General features: G+C 41.8%; 1 protein-coding gene across 1 annotated transcript in view; it reads left to right on the forward strand.

Moving 5' to 3' along the window:
• Window positions 1-3155: 3155 nt before the first annotated feature.
• The window catches only part of DRD2 (dopamine receptor D2), a 101018-nt gene continuing 80661 nt past the window's right edge, over window positions 3156-23512 (forward strand). The window contains exon 1 of the mRNA XM_069079722.1: window positions 3156-3522. The gene's annotated coding sequence lies outside the window, so the exon portion shown is untranslated. The remainder of the gene's footprint in view (window positions 3523-23512) is intronic.

Here is a 23512-nt window from a genome sequence, read left to right on the forward strand (position 1 = left end):
CTTTGTTAAAGGAAAGCAACTCAAAATGGGTTAACAAGCTTACTTTAATCAGTCAGACATATATCGTTTACCTTGTTCAGGAGAAAAGGTCAGCACCCTGAACCTCAAAGTATACAGGCATAATTATCAAGACAGAAACATCAAGTAGACAGATTTCCAAACTGTCCAACCATTACATCCATACCCAGTCAACATCTGGGTTTCCACATTCTGGGTTTTTCAAAGCCGGGGGACTCTCAACAACGGCTTCCCAGAATTCAGATCAAATCACAGAATATTTCTCAAAGTGAGTCCCAAAACAAAGCTACACATCAGGGCTTATATAGCCTTCTCCTGGCTCAGAGAATGTAACAACCTTATTGACTCACTGGCCAATCAAGAAGTATCTACTGAAAAACAAGCCTCCCACCCCAGGCTTCAGGTGCACATTAGCCTAGGGGCAGGGAAGATCTTCAAAATTTACATTCTTATTACAACATCCCCACTCAGTCTGATATAATATTCATAAGAAAGTCCGACTCCCAACATAAAATGTGAATCATCTCATCTATATTTCCTTCTCTTGGTGGAATTAGGGCAGAAAAAGAGGGGCAGCTGCCCCCAGGACATGCCATAGAAGCAGGGCTTGGAGGCTGCATAAAGAGCCACTTCAGATTCATTGGATTCAATAAGCATTTCTTTGTCATCTCCTCTGGGCAAGGCAGCGTGCTAGATACTGTCTGACATTCCCATCCTACCCTAACCAGATTTCACAGTGTCCAAGTGTGCAGGTCTTAGAATTTCTCCTGAGCACCCAGAAGAGTTCATTGTTCTTCTACTCTCTTCTCTCCTTGGCTACCCAATCCCCTTTATTCGAGTGAGTCACTTTCTTCTGCTCCCTTCTACCTCATTTTCTACACTGCCACTCTCCTTCCCAATTTTTTAAAGTGAGAAATATTAGAATTGCACAAAAGGTTTAGGTCAGGCATCCGGAAGAACTTCCCTACAATTAGATTGTGAAACATTGGCTCTTCCAGTGAAACTATAACATCCTTAGGGAGTTTAAAAAAATTATAGACTGTCATAATTGTATGGCACCACAGAGTTCATCTGATCTAATCACCTCATTTTAAGTATGAGTAAACTGAGGCACAGAGAAGGGAAGTGACTTGCCTGTGATCATGCAGCAGATTAGTGGCCCAACCATAACTGGAACTCAGGTCTCCTGCTTTCCAGTCTAATGTTCTTTTCTCTAGGCTGTCTCTTTGGAAGAGACAACCCTTTCCCTCTCCCTCTCATTTGTTTGATTCAGCTGAGGACAGTCCTGCCTGGAGGCAGAGGAAGAATGACCTCCAAAAGACTCTGACAACCTTAGAAGTTGAGAATTCTCCAGCTTTGCCTCTCCCCTTCATGGCTGCAGATGATTCCCACCATTGATCACTCAGCATCTGTTTGCTTTGAAGCTTGTTCAAGACTGAGGCATTTGCTAATTGAAAACTAAAATATCTATCCATCTCACTCACTGACAATGTAAAACTCACTCAGCCATGCTGCATTAAACTAAAATTCACAGCACAGTGCCCCTAGGTTTTCAGGGCTGACCGAGGTCATCTGGTTTAATCATCTTCCTCCCTTCCAGGAAGACTATTTCTCCCTTTCTCCACCCCTGCTTATCCTCTCCCACCCCCCAGCCTTGGGCAAGTTAGATTCTCTCCTATTCTCATTGGGCCAGAACCCCTGTTCCTCTTAAAGATGTTTGTTTGTAGGGTACCAGCATTCTAATTCCATTCTGTGTTCATATAAGAAATAATTTCCTAAATGGTCAGAGCTCTGGCATGAGACAACAGAATGAAGACTGGGAGGTGGGGGCAGGAGAGAGAATCTATATAATATTCTTTCTGGAGAACCTTAAATACTTTTATTTGGGGTCTGTAAGGGCAGCATTGATGAGTAGCTGGATAGATTGACCTTTAGAGGACTCTGCCAACCCCCAAGCCACTGAAAGGTCCTAGTCCTTTTTATAGTCATAACAAATCTGTTTGAGGAGAGAGGAATGCTTACAGTCGCCTATTCACACAATAAACTCTCTAGTGTTCCAAGTTTTTCCTAGATATGATATCACTAAACTTCCCTTCAAACTCTCAAATGAAATAGGACAGGGGACAGCATAGGAACCACATGCCCATTTACAATGGGAATCCTTGTTAATCTTGCCTTGATAGATCTTAGGTGTTCTGGGTGACAGGATTGGAGGGGAAGAGAAACAGCTTCAATATGCCTGGTTTATGACAAAACTTGAGTATGGAGCTAAGACCTCAAGATAGTCATTTTCCATCTTCTTCCCCTCCACCACCAATACCATGAAGTCCTCCACTGTAGGAAGGGCTAACTTGCTTGAACTGGGGGTAGTACAGAGACCCTGTTAGAGGCAAAGCCCATAGATCTGACTCCCCCTAAGGAGAGGGAACCCCTGATATCCTGCTCCTATTTCCTGAGCTCTAGTTCTCTTCCATCTCCTCCTTCTGCCCCCCCCCCCCCAGTTTGGGTGGGTTTCATCTTAAGGATTTTACTAACACACTCCATCACTGGCTCCAGGAAAAGAGACCACAGATTTTGGGAGAAAATTGACCCGAGTGGCCAAGGGGCACTGGGCATATGCTACCACACGGGTGGGTTAGGTGAAGGAGACTATGACAAAGGGAACCAAATTTGATCTGGGCTTAGGGTTCTCACTACTACTGGAAACCTATTGCCCTGCTCTCCACAATCCACAAGCTGTGAAGGCTGTCTCTGCCTATCCCTCGAGGGTTCTGCATCTTCTTTCACAGGGTAGGTTCTAAGAGGTCCAAAGGGACTTGAGGGGACTGGAAGGTGTGCTGGTCCCAGGGGTTCACTTAGCAGGAGGAGCTGAGCTATGTGAGTCAGAGGAGGGATCCAGAAGGGGACTGACAAGGGACAGGGGCGGTGCCTGGGGGCTGGAGAAGGCTCTCGGCTGAGACAGCCCCGCCCCCTGGCCCCATCCCCGCCCTTCCCGAGCTTCGGAGCTGTCCAAGCTCAGTGCTGGAGCCGACGCCTCCCGCGCGCTTCTCCGCGCTGTCCCCGCGCCCGCCCGCGCTAATTACGAGTCCATCATCGCTCCGCCCTGTCACATTCTGCCTTCCCCCGCCCCACCCCACCCTACCCCACCCCACCCTTGGGCCCAGTCCACTCCTCCCCCGCGGGGTCGGAGCCCCGAGGACCTGAGTCGGCTGTCTTGCCAGCCGCCTGGGACTTCGAGTCGAGCGGCTGGGGCAGGTAGCCCCGAGGCAGGAGCCGGGTACCCCCTCAGCCCCGCTTCCTGAGCCCTGCTCCCCTGCTCCCCTAGTCCCCGGCCATCTGAGAACTGCGGGAGCCCAAGAGACGCCCCAGGACAGCGGCAGGAACGGCCGCAGGAGCTTCTCCTGGAGACTGCTAAAAGAAGCCCGTCACGCGTGGATGCGGCGGGATCCTAGAGACGCGTGTAGCCGGCGCCGCTTCTGCCCTCGGGCGCCTTATGGCTTGAAGGTTAGAACTGGGTCTAAGGAGGGAGGCGGCCACCGGGGCCAGACTCAGACCTTGGGATCTATGAGGCAGGTTTCTCTGAGAAAGGGCTAGAGTTTTTCTCCTTGGAGGGAGTGGTGTACTTGAGAGGCAGAACTTTGGTGAGCGCTCGCTCCAGCCTGGGGTCCCAGTGACCCGCGCGCCCCCTCAGAGCTCGGTGATTTCCATTGTATCCCTCCTCCTATAAGCCTAGTCCGAGCTCAGGGCTGGGGCAGGAGATGAGACGCTTCACCAGAAGAGCGTCCTCCCAAGACCAGAGGAGGCTCTAGTTGGGGGCTTGTTCGCCTGCGGAGACTCACTGATAGTCATCTGAACTGTTTTCTTCCTCCCCCGGCGCCTTAGATTTCCTCAAGGGGCAGAGTTTTGAATCTAGTGGCGACCAGGCCAGACTGGGTACGAAGATTCCACCCTCTCCGTAGCTCTCTGTCTCAATGTGAGCCCCAGCAAGGGGACCCCCGCCCTGCGTCCCTCACCCCAGGGATGTGGCCAGAGTCGGGGATAGGCTGTGGAGGCGCCGAGAGCCAGGTGGAGTAAACAAAGTAGGGAGCAGAGAAGTGGCGCTAACCCGACCGGTAGGGATCATAGGGAGCCAGCGTGGACACTATCCTTCTTTAAATCACTTTCCAATGATGACCCCAGCCTGGGACCTGACTTCGGGCTGCCCCAGTTGTGGAACGGGTGACCACTAAGATAGGTTGCTCCTAGCAACTCAGCATTCATTCGTATGTACTGAGGCCTCTTCTTCACCACCTTTCTCTCTTCTCTTTGACTCTCAGCCAATCTCTTTTGCTTTATTTCTGTCTTTTTCTATGTTGCACTCTCTTTTTCTTTCTATCTCTCTCTGTATCTGTATCTATCTCTCTACTCACCAGATTTCCATCCCCCAATTTCATCAGTCCACTTCAGGTCCTTTCTTCTTTCATTTCGTCCTGCTTCCTCAATTATCTTTTTATTAGTCAACGATTTCCAACAAACTTAACCAGGAGTCAGGTTGGAAGCAGAGGATGGGCTCCCAGCTCCAGAATGGAAAGAAGCCCTGATTAGGGTTTGTATAGAGGAGGTGGGGGAGCATTTTCTTGGGCAACAAAGAGATTTAGATAAACTGAGGGCATCTCACACCTTGTCTGCTCCAAGACAGACCTGTGTAGGAAAAGATGAGATCAAATGTGAGAGGGTGCATACGCACACATCATAGCCCTTGTGTAAGACATTCAGTCAATTCCCTGAAGTCCCATAGGATGTTTCTAGTTGTTTCCTATGGAAGAGCTATTCTAACCCAGTCACTATCCCCAAGGGCTTTTCTTAGAGATAGGGGGTAGGGATTTCTGAAGATGGGATGTGCTGGGTGGCTCTCTCCTAGTACCTCCACAAATCCTTAGGTAGGGAAGGCTTCTTTCGGAATTTTAATATCACCCAAACCCTGCGACTTTCATATTACTAGATGTCCAATCTGAGGAACCACAGTGATTTTCAGATCTGCCTCACTCTCAGGGTTCAGGATGTCCACTGGAATTGCACATTTCTATGTAAGTAGTTGTCCTTCTGAAGCATTAGGGTAAGCTGAAAAAATAAATAAAAGAAATCATTGTTTCACTCTTTCATGGACCTGTTGTTACCATTTGGCATTTGGAGGAAGAGAGTGACATGGTAATTACAGTTTAAAGAGATTAAAAGGACAACCAATAAACCAGTTTTCCTCCTCTCTCCCCCATCCTTTTGCTTATCCACTTTGTGTCCAGCATTCCATCTGTTCCCCCAGGACCCTGGTACTTTCTCTGAACTCAGGTTTTTGCCTGGTAATAGAATCTGGAGTGAATGACCTTGAACTAAGCATGTGTAGTTCAGGAATCCTACCTCATCTACTTGAAGAAGGTCATGATCTTTCTTCCTTTTCCCTTTTCAATTGGGAAAGAGAATATGGAGAAGGAAATCAGAGGCATGAGACTCCTGATTTTTATAAAGTGGAAGGGTCTAGTGAACTGATTATCCTATAATTTATTGGACTAAAGAAAAATTAAGACATTAACCTACACTCTACTCCCTAGAAATAGACATTTTCAGTTCACAAGATGGGAAGGAATTGGGGTAAGGATCACCACTATAGGGCTTCTTCTGGGAAGAATGACAATATTACCCAACACTCTGTTCCCAAGCTAACTGTTGGATTTCTCTTCTTTCCTAAATATGTCCTTGTTCACCTCTAGTGCTTCTTTCTCTTTTTAGGTTCCTTCTCCTCATCCTCCCCTTTAGAGTTAGTGCCAATTTTATTTACCTCATGGTCTGATAAACTAACCTATCCTGGAATTCTGAGGAGTGATTAGTTCAGGCTTATAGAGCATCATGTTCCCCGGAGAGCCTGTGCAGATCATGCCTGGTTGTCAGTGCATGCTTTTACTGTATTGATTTGATTCTTCCTACACTATAGTCTGGGGAGATTCTAAGGAGGTTGACAAAACTGGTAACAATGCTTGTGGGCTAGTCTGTCTATCCCTATCTGCAAGGTTGAATTCTACTGTGTAGAAAGTATAAATCTAAACTAATGTATAGTATCAAGGACTTGAATTTGACAGAAACTTTCTAGCCTTTTGGGATATTAACATTAATAGGGGGGCATGATACCTCACAGAAACATGGACACATACTCCAATGAATTCATGCAGAGATACTCTCTGATCACCATTCTCTGGGCAAGCCATTGGGTTAGGAGAGGATGATTCAGGCTTTGAGTGCTTTCATCTGATCTGCATTTAAAAGTAGAATATATGTATAGGAAATAACACAGAGCAATGGGTAGAACATAAGACCTGGTGGGGTGGGAGTGAGGGAAAAAGATGTTGGTCAGGACTTTTCAGTTCCAATGCTGTCTTTGTCATTCAAGATTTCCTCCCCCCACCTTCCCGCCCCAGTTTTCCCACTCCTGGTTGTTTAATATGTATATAAAACATGCAGTTGCAAGTGCTTTTGGCTCAGAGGAAGACAGGAGAGTGACAGATTTGAGGTTTCTCAATGCAGAGTCAATTAGGTACTGAAGATCAGGAAACCCCAAGATATAGGTTGTTCTTGCTACGTGATATTTGTGCTTGTTGGGAGGGTATGATCACCTCTTTGAGAAAGGGCTTTGGTTGACCTTAGACACCATGCCTCTCAGTTAAGCCAGGTATCCCTGCAACCTCTAGTGGACAGACCAAGTAGTTTACAGGTCTATCAATCAACAAACATTTATTATTAAGTGCTTACTAAGTGCACTGTACCAAGTACTGGGGGGATAGAAAGAGAGATAAAAACAGTCCCTACCCTCAAGGAGTTTCCTTTCTAATGGGGGAGACAATATGTAAATACATAGGAGCCTACAAGATGCATGCAGGGTAGGAAGAAAGGAACCTAGGGGGTCCAGAACTAGGGACTGAGGTCTGATGTTTAACCAGGTGAATTTCCTTCAGGTGATAGCTCAGATTGCCATCTTGAAGTGCTAGGTTCAATCAAAGATCACTCAGTCCATTCTATTGACTCTAGGCAGGCTCCTTTTCTATTCCAGGACAAACCTTTTTCTATTCCTAAAATTCTCCTAAGATGGAGATGGTATGGTCTTCCTTGGTCCACTGTTCTAATGCCTTGCACTCCTGAGCCACTTCTGACAGAGATCTCTAGGCTACTTGAGTCTGGGTTCAGATACCAAAGGGTCTATAAGCTAACCTATAAATACGACTTCACCTGAAATCTCTCCTAGTCCTGGCAATATCCAGGAATCACAGGTAGGATGGTCAGCCTTGCCTTTCTATTCCAGTGAGCCACCTGTGTGCCTGGGCCACAGTAGTCATTTGGGGGTCCGTTGTGTGATTTTGATTTTAGCTTGGGTATCTCTTAGCCCTTGGAGGAAAACTGCAGATCTGGCTCCATGATTATGTGTAAGCACTCCAGCTCTCTAAGATGCTAAATGGCCTCAGTAAGCTTGTGGAAGTAGCTTGCTTCCTGTTTCTAGATGGTAGACAGATATTAATTATCTCTAGCCTCTTTAATTACTTTAATAGTAATGGAATCCAAAGTTAGCACACTCCTGCATCTTCCCTTCCCCCATCTTCAATGTAATTGAAAACTTCTTTTTTTAAAAAAATATTTTTACAAGAGAATCATATTATCTAAATTCATGGGCTTGGAAAATAGCTTGATTGTTGTGTCAGTACATGTGGGTGGTGGAGTTAAGCGGAAAGATTCAGTCACTCTTTTTTGCTTCCGTTTAGGCCCAGTGAAGGGAGAGACACTTACACTTCTGGACTCTCAAACTTTATCTTACTGTGCCCTAATCCTTTTCTCTGACAAGCAGGCCCACATCAAGGCTGATGAAATTAAAGAACCACCCCTCTCACCCTGCAACCCCCCCCCCCCCAAAGAAAACTCAGCTCCCTTCTCTCAGTGAGATAGAGTCCTTGTTCTATCAGTAAATGAATGTATCCTCTTCCTGTTCCCTCTTCCCAACCTCTACTGACCAGAATACTCAGAACAAAGCCAGAAGTAGTGAATTTGGGGCTGGGACCACTCTGCTGGCATCTTACCAAGACTATAGGTATTTTCTGCTTAACTTCATATTTTGACTCTGTAGAAATATGCTGACAAGCGAAACAATGTTACAGGGAGCAATTCGTCCTGTAAGAACAATGGAATAGCTGAGTCTTTCAGTAACATGAAGAAGCTTGATTATTTTAAAAAATGACATTACTAGGCAAGCATAGCATGGGTAAACCTGTGTTTCCAACTGGGGCTAGAGTCTGGGAGGCCACTGAAAGGCTTTGGGGGAAGAAGAAATGACTGGGTGAGAAGGAGGATAAAGGAGTGAGTTCTTGATATATTTTGTCCTTAAATATACAGAGTATGCAAATTAACAGGCAAATGGGCTTTAACATACAACTTCAGCAATTTTTTGGTAACTGAAAGGTCCTTATGGAGAGCTTGATTTCTCCCAGGAGGAAATAGAGAATTTCCCTGATATCTACTACAGAAGCAGGAAAAGATGAACGGAGGAGAGGTGAAGACAATTAGATTTCCATGTATTTTTCCAAGTAACAAACATCAGTCAGAACCTGGATAGGGGATGGAAAGTAATCTCAGTATATGAGCACCGCCCCTCCACTCCCAAGGGCCCTATCAACAAGCAGGGGCTGTATCTGCTTTCGAGTTCTGTTCAATGCTTGGCGTGTTATTGCTTATTATTAAATAGCAAGCATGTCCCCAAATGACGGCTCCCTTGCAGATGTCTGGGAGCTGCAAGCTCAGTGAGGCTCGCCTGTCATTGGACTTCTCTCCATCGTGTGTGCCTTGTGCTGTTTCCATTGCTCAGTGTTTGTTATTGTTTGTGCTCTAAGTGGCCCAGCAGGGGAAAAGCATTAGAAATGAAATTATTTTTGTTACACGCTATATAATTGCGTCTTCCTCCTTCCTGTAACCCTAGGCAGCAGCCTCACCAGCAATTCCCTGGGAATCCTTGGTCTGGGAAGAAGAGGTGGATCATATCTTGGAAAAGGATTAGATGACCCCTATGATAACAACTCTAAATTTATAGGCTTTAAAATTTCTAAAGCCCTTTCCTTGAAATCGTCTTGTGAGGTGGGTCATAAAATTATCGTTCCTTTTTCAAATATAAGGAAGCGGAGTCCAAAAGAGATGAAGTGACTGGAACCCAGGTCTAAATCCAGTATTCCTTCTATGATACCACACTGCCCAAAGGCTACCCTACCTATTCATAACCTCTTCTCCCTCCATAGTTGATCCAAGGAAGTAGAGAAGGGAGGAATAGGTGAAAAGAGGAGAAATAAAATGATGCTTAATTCCATGAGCTAAAGAGATCATAGAATTTTCATCTGATGTAAAAGAGGCAGGAGGATTGGTTCCTTCCTAAAGCCCCCTAGAACCTTGGAATCCCAAGATTCTAGAACTTATTTTCAAAGGATTTATTTGCCTTGTATTTCAGACATGGAACCAATTGAATAAAATATGGAGAAATGCCCCCTATCATAAAGAAGACAAACAAATAGACAAGGCCAATTAATCTACAATCAACTAACAACCAATCAAGTAGCATTTATTAAGTCCCTATTTGCTGATTCACTTTGTATGAGGAAAAGAATTCTATCCTTCTGTGTTTTCTCTCAGCCCCTAACTTTGAGGGGAAGGGGCTATAGACTTATTTATGCTTATGATACTATCATAGGGTCATAGGACTGAGAGTTGAAAGAAACCATAGGGATTATCTTAACACACATTTTTTTTTTTTTTACAGATGAAGAAACTAAGACTGGTAAAGTGACTTACCCAAAGTCACAGAGCTAAGATTTAAATTTGCATCTTCTGACTTGAATTATTATCTGCATAACTGTTAAACCTTGGCTCCTGTGACTTTTTTCAGGTCTTACAGAGTGAAAGGAACTGGTGAGTTCCCGAGGGAGAGATTCAATTGTCCAAGCTTCTCCCAAACTGAGTAGTACTCTTTTCTTTTTTATTTTTTTTTAAAGCAATCCGGGTTAAGTAACTTGCTCAAGGTTACACGGCCAGTTATTATTTCTGGGTGTGGTGCTGAGTATCTGAGCCCAGATTTGATCCAGGTCATCCCGACACTGGAGCCGGTGCTCTTACTCGCTGTGCTACCTGGCCGCCCCTGAGTAGTACTCTTGAATAGTACAAGAAGGCAATTTCCCCATCCCCCTGTCCAAGATTAACCTTTTAGGCATATGTGTGTGAGGAAAGAGGGTTTATTTTGGCACACGATAGGAGCAGGACTGAGTGTGGGAGAGGCAACATGGCTTAATTAGTTTAATTTGGTTTAATAGTTTAAGAGAATGCATTAGAAATAAGGTAACATGGGTTCCATTTCTAGTTCTGCCACTAACTAGGAATATGATCTTGGATACGTCACTTCTTTCTTCTGGGTAAGAGGGAGGAGGAGGGTTAATTAGGCACATTTCATGATCTCTTCCAGTTCTGCCATTTTGCTTTTCATAGGATGATAACTGTAGAACCAAAAGGGATGTCAGAGGCCATCTTATCCAGTCCCCTCCTTTAGATGAGGAAGTTCAGGTTCTGAGAGAAGGGATTTGGCCAAGATCAGAGAGGTTAACAGCAGTGCTTCCAATTCAAGTCCTCAAGTCCTCTAATTCCAAATCTAGCACACTCTCTATTGTGCCACAGTGGAGATAGAAATGGATGAACCCACTTTGTGAACACTGGACTCCAACAGCATAACCTAGGACTCCTATTTAAAAAAAAAAAACTATTGCAATGAGTTGAAATGCCTCCTTTCTCAACCTGTTGGAGCCCACAGTGACTGGTAATGAACACTTTGCCATTTACCTTCCCTCCAATTATCCTTAGAGATGACCATATACATCTTGAACCCTCAGAATCCATTTTGACTATGCTCATATTATTAATTATATAATACAATTATGTAACTAGTTGTAGATTAATCACAATCATATTACAATCATAATTTCTTAAACAGTTGGAATAGCAGAGTTGGAAAGTACCTTAGAATTCACCTAGCCCAGTCCCATCATTTTACAGAGGGGAAACTGATGTGCCAGGAAGAACTGTTGGTTGCCTGAGGTCATGCAAAATAGAGAGTGATACAGCTAGTGGCAAGTGCTCAAATAATATTATAAGGATTCTCAGAATGGAAAGCCCAAGGCTGATATCTACCTGATCATAAAGTACTCTGAAGGGAGGTTGATTAGTGATGGTTGTTTTCATGAAATCATCCTCATCCTTCAGTTATTTTAAGCCCAGCTTTTCATTGTTTTCTCTCATACTGAGAACCATAGGGATGGGTATTTCTTTATCCATTCACTCATCCTCTTAAAAGCCACTTTGAATTCATTGGGACTATATTCCACTAAAGTAAAAAGAACCAGTTTTTGCTGGTATGATCCTTCCTCAGGGAGAGCATTTCCTAAATGACACAACTCCACTTACAACCAATTAAGCCAATAGTGACAGGAAGAAGGATGCCTTCCTCAGGTCTTCTGACCATAGCCTCCCTCACACTAGCATGGTCCCTGTTGTTTAGTTCTTGAATAATTTGTTTGTCTGTTGTGGTGACAGAGAGAAGCACTTTATTTAGAGGGTAAAATTCAGGTCCCAAGCCAGTGCGTTTATTTTCCACGATTACCTTGAGTCCTTAAAAAAGAACAACACTAATTCTACAATACCATGTGACAAGTGGAACATAAGAAATGCCATTTGAAGTCAGGCCCATTAGGCTCCATATGCCATTCCTCATAAGCTATGGGATAGTTTGGTAGATGGCATCATCTTTGGGGCTTTAGGGATATTCCCCAAACTTCTCTCTCTTCTCCTTAAAAACTTACTGTGGAAAAATAACTAGTTATTCTCTATGAATTGGTCCATAGTCTTTTTGAACTCATTCCTTTGGCCTCTACCACCTTATTAGAATATATTTTCCCCTCTGTATAAAGTACATACTTGTTCCTTAAACTATCTCATTTAAGCTTCTAAAGTGTTCTATAATTGTACTATTCTGAGATTTATAGTTCCTGATTTTCTGACTTTCAGTCCTGGTCTGTCTCAACTCTCATTGTTCCAGACTGAAGAGACCTCTTTGCTTCAAGGCTACATAGAAGCCACAAGTTGCTACCACCTCTTTCCTCTCCCCCCTGCTATTGTGTCTATCTTACAACAGAAGGCATTCAATTGGTTGAATAAATAAAAGAATAAATGGGTGATGACTTTTCTCATGGCATCAACATTTCCTCATTTCTTCCCTTGCAGTGGGAAAAGCAGGATAGCCAGTACTGTCCGTTTCCTATGGACCAGTTATCTGTTACTAAGCCCCTCTTAGAGTTCTGTGTACGGTAGGAAGTGACTTTCATTTCTCAATGCTGAATTTAGATCCATAGTGGAGGACACAAAGGGCACACAGATGGCAGCTCACTGGTTCTCCTGCTAGTCAGACGGGGTCAGCCAGATGCTAAACAGCTCCTGATATTGGCTGCTGGAACTGGTCAACCCCAACTAGGTATGGCTATGTTATTATATTATTACTATATTAGTTTGATAAAGTTTTATTGTAATTGACATTGTGGTCTTAGGTGAATCAAGCTTTAGGCATACACACATGCAGGAAAGTGTGTGTAGGGAAAGATAGCAAAGAAGTCACAAAAAAATTTATTCATATAAATTGGGTCCCAGCCTATGAGAGCTTAGAGCAAGATGTGAATGAATAGACTTTGAAGATTCAGATGGCTGAAGCTATTTGGAGCTAAAGTCTGGAGATCGGGGATCGGGATTAGACTTTGGCTTAAAGTGTATGGCACCCTTGGCTGCCTTGAGAAATGATAAGTAACAACCCTAATCCATTCTGTTTCCCTGAGGACTTGGTGCTACAAATATAGAAATCCTTGAAAACAAGGAGATACTATCTCTCTGAGTTGCATAAGGTCCTGCCCTGCCAGGGAGTGAAGGAATAGGATAATCTTTTCCAATGACTTTATTCCCCCTATTTTGACTGGGAGGGACTAGAAATTATTTCACATGGAGAAAAACAAGGCATAGTCTGGCTTCCTAAGAGCATACAAAATATTATTATTCTCCCTGTTTTATAGATGAAGAAATGGAAAGTGAAAGAGGTTAAGTGACTTGCTTGGGGTCACACAGCCAGCCAGTATATGAAGTAGGATTTGAACACAGCCATATTGAAGGATGTCGCCAAAAATCTTAGTGTAGTTTTAACCTATTAAATTATTAATATTTAAAACAACACTAAGGTTTTTGGGACCCCTCACATATGAATATACAAGATATTGAAACTGAGATTGAGAAAAATTGAGTAACTTGCCTGAGAGCACCTAACTGATAAGTGTCTGGGGTGGGATTTGAACCCATAATTTATTTTAACCTCTATGATTATACTGTTTCTTGATAACTCCAAAGGGTATAAAGCGTTTATGTGAAGCCCAAGTTGTAGTGAGTGGACTTAAGTGTGCCACCTTTACCCTCCAAATAAAATCACTTAGTTTCCTTTTTTCTAGGGGTAGAGATTAGTGAGAAGACAGAGGATTTCATATAGATGTCTATTATATTATATGGCTTGAGCCAAGTCATTTTAAAATGCGTACCAGTGTGATGAATGTATTTATTAACTATAGAAGAGGGAAGGAAAGTTTTTGTTGTAAGGGACAATTTTCATCCAGCCTTACAACTAAGAGAATGGGACAGATTGCTTTCCTTATTGGTAGAATCAGATCCATGGATATTCAGTTTACAATAATACCTCTTTCATACTCTTCAAGCAAGAAATGTTATAACATGCTATCCAGAAGAGAAGCTAAGAAAATAGAATTTTGAGATTTAGAATTTTATAACAGTGGACAGCAAGGGAAAAAAACCCAACATGAGTAGTGTATGCTCTTTAGTTTAAAAAAAAAAGTAACTGCTGAGTACAAGTCAGTAAACCTAGGAAATCAAAGAAGGAAAGGGCCAGATTCAATCCTAGTTGAGTCGAACTTCCTCTCTTTATTTAATTCTATCTGGTAGCTAGGTAACACAGTGACTAGAACATCAGAATGGGAGGCAAGAAGACTATTCAAATGCTGCCTCAGATGCATACTTGATTAGATAACTCTGGCCAAGTCATTTAACACCTCACCCTTAATTTCCTTATCTGTAAAATGAGTGTAACAATAGTATCTACCCCATAAGGCTAAAGTGGATGATCAAAGGAGATAGTATAGTTTAAGTACAATTATTATTTATTGACCAGCACTCCCAATATCCTTGGTTTATGGACCCATTTACATCTATCTCAATACTTCTGCTACCAGTCCACTCTTAAGTCTCCAGTATACTCCAGGTTCCTTAGGCTCTCTTGGTCTTACTAGGAAGAAAGACTGACCTACTGCACCTGCTTTTCTTTCCCTTTAATTATTTTCAACAGAGGGTACATTTGTCTAAAGGGCTTTAATAATTGTTAAGGTAAATTAAAACTACAGAATTAAACTAAAGTTAAGAAAACTAGAGAATTAAATTCAACTTAAGAAACATTTTAAAAGCATCTACTCTGTGGAAGGTGCTTTCCTGGAGCTGGGGATACAAAAGCAATAGTGAAATGATCTTTGTCAAAGTGGATAGAACCCTGGGCTTAGAGTCAGGGAAATGTGTGTTCAAGTCCTACCTGAGACACTTTAGTAATTGTGTGATCCCAGGCAAATCCACTTGGCCTAAGTCCATCTCAATTTCCTCAGCTGCTAAATAGGGGTAAGTATATAGTCTTTTGGGGAGAGGGAGATATAACATATACAAAAGCAAGAAAATGCAGTCATTTCAAGGAGAAGGTGCTGGGACAATTAGGAAAGGCTTCATGTGAGAGATAGCTCAGATAAGCTCTGCTTCATATAAGAGGTAGTTTCTAAACTGTGCTTTGAAGGTAGTAGTTAAGGTGGATGTGAGGAGAGACTGCTTTCTGGGGTACCACTAAAGAAGAGGATTGGAGATGAAACATGCAATCTCATATATGGAGGGGTAATTATCATGATACTTTGAATGGAACAGAGCATTGTATGACAGCAAGTAATATGAAATAAGACTGGAAAGATAGTTGGTAGCCAGACTGTGAAGGGTTTAATACCAGACTGAAGATTTTGTTTTTATCCCAGAGGCAAGGAAGTACCATTGAAGATTTCTGAGTAGGGCATTGAAATGGTCACATCTGTGCTTTAGGAATATTGATTTGCAGCTATTGGGAGGATGGACTGGAGAGGGAAGAGATGGGAGGTGGGGAAAATAATTCAAGAGGCTACTGCAAAAGTTCACATGAGAAGTGTTAAGCTTCTAAACTAGGGGCTAGAGGAGGAAGATATCAAGGTTCTTCCCTACTGATTGGATAGGGGGATGAATTCAAGTTGGAAGGGGCCTTAGTACCATGCAACAGCAGTTGAACCTATTCTAATGCATATGTGAAAAAGAATTCCCACTAGAGCTTACATGGCTGTTATGTAGCCTCTCCTTAAAGATCTCCTGTGAAAGAGAGCCTACTATCTCTGGAAGAAAATAAGTGATAAAAATGTGCAGAGTACCTCATTGTCAAATAACAGCATCAATCAATCAGCTAACATTCATTAAGTGCCTACTATCTATTAGATACTATGCTGAGTATTGGGGTTACAAATTAAAAAATAAAACTATCCTCACCCTCAAGGAGCTTACATTCTATAGATGTCAAAGGTCAATAACTGGAGATCTCTACCCATAATAAATATGAAATATTTGGTAGGAATTACTAACAAGTGAGTGAAGCAGAAAGGACTTCTTGAAGGAAATGAAATGTGAGCTGATCCTTAAAGGAATCTTGGTGGGGTGGGGTAGGCAGCCTGGTATTTCTATCCTAAAATGGCCCTAATTTGGCTGTAGGGGCTAGTACCTAGCCATACTCCCATCCACCTAGCAACTGGGCCTTCCCATGTTGAAAGGGAAGCATGTCCATCAGTACAACATTGGCCTTGGTTGTAGTAGTGGCTCTCCTCTGGGTTTACAAATACTTGGTTTGGTATCCTCTCCCTTCCCCATATACTCACAGTCTTCCATCCAGAAATGCTAGAATTATCTATCTATTACATACAAGATATTTCAAATCTAAGAGTATGATTTTTTTGAGGGGGGGGAGTTTCAGTCACTTTCTCTGATTACTCCAGAGGGAAGTGATTCTGCCCCATAGTTAGGAAAACTGGCTTAATTACCCCTCCTCATTAGATGCATATTACACAAAAGACAGTCATAAATAGTGACTAAACATATTTGTAAAAACAAGAAAGTAAGACTGTAATTGGCGAAGTCATATAGATTAATTTAGGCAATAGAATACATAAGACTTAGAGGGCTCTGTGACCCATAAGTAAGAGGAAATCTTACCTCAACTGAGGAGATAATGATCTCACCCAATGAGTTTACCCTAAGTAGTCTCTAGGGATACTGGTGCTGGAAACTAAGGGGCATTTTGGGAGTCCCATGCCTGTGGCTCCAAAAGACCTTCCATTTATCATCTAAAATTTATGCTTCTCTCTCTTTGCACCATCTCTCTCTTTTTTTCTCCTCTCTTCCAAAAATCTCATGAGAATCATGTGTCACATTTCTTGCACATACACAAGTGTTACAGGGCTATCCATCAGGGACCACCAGCTTCACTAGATGAGGCTATGTATATACTCATAGACATTTACTCCAGAAGTAAGGAAAGACATATTTCTTCATAGGTGCTCTTTGGGAGAATAGAGGAGGTAAAACCACAACTTTCCTAGGAGCCAAGAATATCGTCAATTTGGGTTGCGTTGGATTGCTTTGGGCAATAAAACCTCTTCTATTTCTCACTTTAAGATGGAATTTTGCCCAAGGAGAACTAATGTAGATTCCCAGGAGTTGGAGAATAGTAGGGGAAGTGGTGATGGTTAGGGAGGGTCTGTTACTTGGAAAACAATGGTACTTGAAGACTGTGAGTATATGGGGAAGGGAGAGGATACCAAACCAAGTATTTGTAAACCCAGAGGAGAGCCACTACTACAACCAAGGCCAACGTTGTACTGATGGACATGCTTCCCTTTCTTCATAATAAACAGATATTTACTTTTTAAAAAAAATGGGAATGGGAAACAATTCCTTTCTCTCGATCCCTTAGTGAAACTAATGCACAGATAAGAGAATGAGGAAAGGGGAAAGAAAGAGAGAGCTGGAGGAGAGGCAGAAAGGAGGGAAAGACAAAAAGGGGGAAAGGATAGATAATAATAGCTAATATTCATAAAGCACTTTCAATTCAACTAGGCTGACATTTGTTTAAGTATCTGATGTGTAATGTCTTTAAACTTTAACTGTAGGTATTATTAATGTCCAAGGACCAATGAGTTGATACATTTTTTGAGGAAATGAATTCCACCCATAAGTCACAGAAATGAAAGCAGAAGATATTAATAAAACATCATTTACACGGGAGGGTAGTTCACAAGTTCACCTCAGAGAGGCGAATAAAAGGGTTAGTAGATTGGTTTTTATCATGTGCATATAGGCTACAAGAAATAGCATTCATAGAACAATTGGTCATATTACCTTGAAGTACTCATGAGAAGTGTAAGCAGCCAGACAACCATGAAGTTAATTGCAGTTTATGCAATAATAACTGATACTGAGGATAAAGGAACGAAGAAATTCTAGGAAGAACTTGACAAGATCCTCTAAACTAAGTCAAGTATATCTTCATACTCAGTTTCTTTGATGTTCTTCTCTACCCCATATCTATTTAAACAACTTCTTGGCTCTGAAAAATAGTAAATAGCAAAAAGACATGGTGTCACCATTTCTTAAAGAAGTCTAATTGGTATCAAACAACTGCTATACTGAGGAGGCTGGAGGAGTCTTAAAAGGCCCCAGCTGACCAATACTGGGCAGTTGGGTGTTGCAGTGGATAGAGCATTGGGCCTGGAGTTAGGAAGACCAAAGTTCAAATCCTACCACAGACACTAACTAGTTGTATGAATCCAGGCAAGTCACTTAAGTCTGCCTCAGTTTCCTTAATGCAAAATAGGGATAATAATAGCACCTATCTCCCAGGGTTTTTATGAGCATAAGATGAGATAATATTTATAAAGCACTTAGCACAGTTTCTGGCACTTCTAAACACTTAATAAATTTCTTCTCTCATTTCTGCCTTCTCTCCCTCCTTCCCTTCCCTCCCTCTTTTCCTTCCTTGTCTCCCTCCTTCTTTCCTTCCTTCTCTCCTTTCCTATCCTATCTTTTCTTCCTTGCCCCATCTTTCTTTCTCTCCCTCTCTTCTTATCATTCCTTCCTTCCTCCCTCCCACCCACCCTCTCCCTTCCCTCCCTTCTCCCTTCCTTCCTTCCTCCTTCCCTTCCTTTCTCTCTCTCTCCCTCCCTCACTTCCTTCCTTCTTTCTTTCCTTCCTTCCTTCTCCACAAATTGAGAGACATGACAGCCAAAGGCAACATGAATTTAGAGTAAAAGCTCATTTGTAAAAATTACAGAGGAGGATGACAGAAAATTATAACCAGTATGCCTAACAAGCCAGTGAAAAGCAATTGAGGTGAAAAAGATTCTGAAGAAAGCTTGGCATGAGATCCAGCTTTGCCAGCATATCCCAAGAGCATTTGAAATTCTAAAGAAAGCACCAAAGAAACACGAAATAGGATAGATCTGCTGGCATTTATAGGATCTAGGGATTTTGCATTGGGGTGTGTGTGATGCAATGGAATGTGCACTTGATTTGTAATCAGAGAAACTGGGTTTGAATTTTAGCTTTGCTATTTATTGCCTCTGATGATCTTGAACAAGTCATTAAACTCTCTAGGCCTCAGTTTCCTCATCTGTAAATGGTGGAAGGGAATAAACATTTATAGAGAAGCTACTATGTGCCAAGTGCTTTTTACAAAACAAATATCATCTCATGTGATTCTCACAATAACTCTGAGAGGAAGGTGATCATATTTAACAGGTGAGAAAACAAATAGAGGTTTAGTGACTTACCTAGGGTCCCACAGTTAGCAAATATCTGAGATCAGATCCAAACTCAGTTTTTCTGTCTCCAGGCCCAGTGCTCTGTCCACTGTGCCCCTATTTGGCCTTTAGGGGTTTGGACTAGATGACTAGATGACCATCTAACTCTATGATGCTCCTATAGCCGGAACCAACCTTGGATGTCACTCTATCCAATTCCCCCACTTTGCAGACGGGGAAACTGAAGCCTGAAAAGCTTTTCAGTGACTTACCTGGTATCACACTAATAGTAAGCAACAAAGCTAGGATTCAAGTCCCAATCCCAGGGCTCTTTTTGCCAGGCCATGCTTCCTTTCATATTTCTCTAGTGATCTATTCTCATCAACAACAATAACAAAGCTACCTCATTTACACACCACCACTACATCAGTACCTGAGGTGAGGAAATAGCAATGACTTTTAAGAAGAAGAGTCAGGAAGAGTGAGTGTGCCTGGCCAAATAGGGTCACAAGGTCACTGATCAAGACTGGAAGAGACCCAGGAGCCCATCTAGCCCGTTATGGGTAAGGAAACTGAGGCCCAGGAAGATTAAGTGGCTTGCTCAGTGTCATACAAGCAGTATTTTTCAGAGACAAGATTTCAACCCTGGCATTTGAAGTCAGGAGCCAGGGTTCCTTTCCCTTAACTATGCTGCCTACATGCGGAAAAAAGTCTTTCCTGGAGGTAACTTTGTTCTAAGGTAGTCAGAGGTGAATGCTCAAGATGTATTGAAGAGGAGGAAGCTTCCAAAAGAATGGAAAAGATAACAGACATTCTAACTACCCCCAAAAAGGTGACTGAGGAGACACCAGCAATTACTAACCAATATGCCTCCTCTCACAGCTCTCAAACATTATTAGGAGAATAGCCTGTGTGGGCATCAAAAGCATCGTTGAAGACTAGAGTACCAGAACAGACTATCTGATACATTGTCAGAGGCAGTCACCGTATCTGATTCTTTGCTTCACTGGTTTCTTTGTCACAAAGGAGGGTTTAATCTGGACAGGGGAGATTTTGAAATGACTGTGATGTAAAGACAAAAGACATCAATAATTTTTTCTTTTTCCTTTCTTATTTTTTTTAAGAGAGTATCCCTGATGAAAGGAATAGGTAGGCTTTTAGAGCCAATTTTCTACAGCATATTCAGAGTTACACAGTTGACTGAAAATGATATGAGGTCCTGCTGTGTTTATTGTTTGCTGATTACCAAAAATAAAAGTATTTGCCTCAGTAGAGCAAAATGCAGCCTTAAAAAGACTATTCTCAGACAAGGCGTCTCTCATGCATGCGTTCAGGTCATAAGAGATTCCATAGCAGATGCAACCACAGAAATACTTTGCTCAGCAATCTGCCGTGTCTCCATATCAAGTGAAGCAGAAAGCAAGGAGACATGTTCCTCACAGGCTCTGCCAGTATCCTGGAGGATGAAACGCACAAAGTCCAAATAGAGAAGAGGGTTGCCTATGTGCCTATCGATGATGAAGTTGTCTGGATGTTCTCATCTCCAGATGATTACAGTGAGCCCCGAAGCACCACAAGGTCTTTCTTAATGAGACCCCCCCCAAGTCACTTTTAAGATAATGGCTTAGCCACTTATAGAGGAAAACAATGGATGAAGACTGTGTCTATGTACTATGTAATAACTAGAATTTATATATAATTTATATATAATGCTATGAAGTTTGCAAGGCATTTTTTATATATTGACTCATTGCAACAATAATATGAGATAGTGCCATTAAAAAATTAAATAGTATCAAATGAGATAATATTTTTAAAGTGCTTAGCACTGTATCTGATACATAATAAATGCTTGTTCCCCTCCCCATTTTACAGATGAGTTAATTGAGGTCAAAGTGAGTTTAAGTGAGTTGTGTCTGAGACAAGATTTAAATATGGCTTTTCTTAACTCCAAGTCCAACACTCTTTCCACTGTGACACCTACCGGTAGCTGCCTCCTGCTAGATATTCGATATAGATTATTGAAATTCAGTTGGGAGATAATTTAGTTAGTCCATAAGTAGACATATCTTGGACAGAGACTGCAATGGGACAACAAATCAAGAAATCAACAAGAATTTGTTAAGCACCTACTATGTGTTAGGCACCATACTAGGTGATGGAGATGGCAAAAAAAATGGCAAAAAAAAGGAAAAGAAAAAAATAATCCCTGCCCTTAAGGAGCTTATATTCCATCAGGACAATAAACCTGGACCCAATGTAATAGAAAGAGATCAGGTGGGTCATATTGTGGAAATTAGGCAGCATTTTCAATGATCTCAATCTGCCTACTGCAGAAAAAGGTCAATCTTTTCAATTCCAATATTTTCCTCTGACCCTGCCTCCCTAACTCTTTGGTGTCCTGGTATTGCTGTCTCTGGATTCAGAAGGAAGGTGATCAATCCCTGATGCTCAGCTTCATTCTTGCCTCCTTTCTAGCCTGAGGATCACATGTCAATCAAATGTAATATCAGCATGAAAAAGAGCACCATCTTATTTCAGAGTCATAACTTGGACACTTTTAATGACTGGTCAGTCAGGAATGCTGCCAATCTTCCTTATTTCTAACATAAAAACAGACTGTGGAATCACTCATTAAAGTTGCTGATTAAATGATGTATGTTTTTGCCATTTTGATTTCCAGAATTTTCTCATTTGGAAGGTATTAGAGGGCATGTCTACTACATTCTAGCCTTACTAGACTATTTGCTCTTCCCTGTTCTTATTAGGAGACAGTTAGGTGCCATGGGGAATATAGAGACCTGGAGACAAGAAGATCTGAAAATTTGCTAGGTAGGAAATTCCTTTTCATGTGTAAGTTGGAGTAGATAGCCTCTGAGGTCTTTTCCCCTTCTGAGGTTGTAAATCTGTGGTCTCTCACCCTTTCCCTCTAATTTGGAAGCCCTCCCTTCCTTATTTATCAAGGAGTCTGCCAACCTCACCCATATCATAGGTCAATCCTCACTCTAATACTTGGCACATTCCCATTTTTAAACTTACCATCTTGAGCTCTGGGGTAATCTGTGGATATGTTTGTACCTTTCTCATTAATACAAATTCACTATAACAATTAGCCATGCTTTTAGCTACAACCCCCCAGTTAATCAAATATCATTTGTTTAATATATTAGAGAAACCTCTTTTCCCAGTAGTAGTTACTTGAAACTATTAAATCCATGCATCTTCTAAAATTAAGTAACTACTAAAGTTAATAAATATACAATTTATTAACACTAAAATCAATAACAAAGACATAAATACTAATTTACAATATTTTAGAAGTGGGAATTTTCATGGAAGCAACCAACATAGGTTTGAACCATCTTTGGGAAGTAGTAAAGGAGAGAGGGGCCTGGTGTGCTATGGTCAATGGGGTCTTGAAGAGTTGGACGCTACTGAATGACTAAACAACAAAAAGCTGTCAGAATGATTGTAGGCAGAGTCACCTCAGATTCTCACTGTAAAAGCAGACGATTTCATTTCTGAAAACACAATTCTACACTATTTAATTTACTTGGCCTAACAAAGTCTCTTTGCAAGAATCTTCTTCAGATTCTTTGCAAGACAATGGTTCATAAAGAAAGGAGATATCTCCATTTTTTCCTGTCTTCTTCATATTTTAATTTCATAGATCATCACTGACAGAGTTAAACTCACATATTCTCTCCCTTATTACATAGTGAGAAACATCTCATAGAATGACAGTTCCAACTGCAGCTCCCTTCATTCCCTTCTGAGTTCTTAAAAAAGATAGCAGTTTTGTTAGAAATTAATCAGTCTCGGGGCGGCCAGGTAGCACAGCGAGTAAGAGCACCGGCTCCAGTGTTGAGAAGACCTGGAGATCGAATCCCGGGCTCCCGACACTTAGCACCCACCCAGAAACACCTGGCCGTGTAACCTTGAGTAAGTTACTTAACCCCAATTGCTTAGGGGGGGCCAGGTGGCTCAGCAAGTAAGAGCACCAGCTGTGTAACCTTGAGCAAGTTACTTAACCCCAATTGCTTTAAAACAAAAGAAATTAATCAGTCTCCATCAGAAAGATTTTAATATTTCAACTATTTTATGCAATAGGAAAATAAAATATGATTCTGAAAATTTTTTAAAAAGATGGTAAGAATTTCTATGGTGCCTTTGGAACAAAAGTTACACATCTTAGTACTTTGTCTGGACCTCTCCTTGGCACTCATTGTTCCAGTAGGTATCATAGCTATTTGTTTATATGCTGTTATTAGATTGTAAGCTCCTTGAGGGCAGAGCTGATATTAAATCTATCATGGCATCACCATTGCCTAAGGCAGTGCTTGAGCATTACATGTACTTACCGTATAATTGTTGAACAGAATTGAATTTCATGGAAGTCCGACTCCTCCTGTGCACTTAATAATATTCTAATTTATGCAGTAGTTATTTGTGCATGTCCC

The sequence above is a fragment of the Petaurus breviceps genome, unplaced genomic scaffold, assembly GCF_028583685.1.
Source record: "Petaurus breviceps papuanus isolate PSGF00001 unplaced genomic scaffold, PetGlider_PUasm1.0 91133, whole genome shotgun sequence".
Classification (NCBI taxonomy): domain Eukaryota; kingdom Metazoa; phylum Chordata; class Mammalia; order Diprotodontia; family Petauridae; genus Petaurus; species Petaurus breviceps.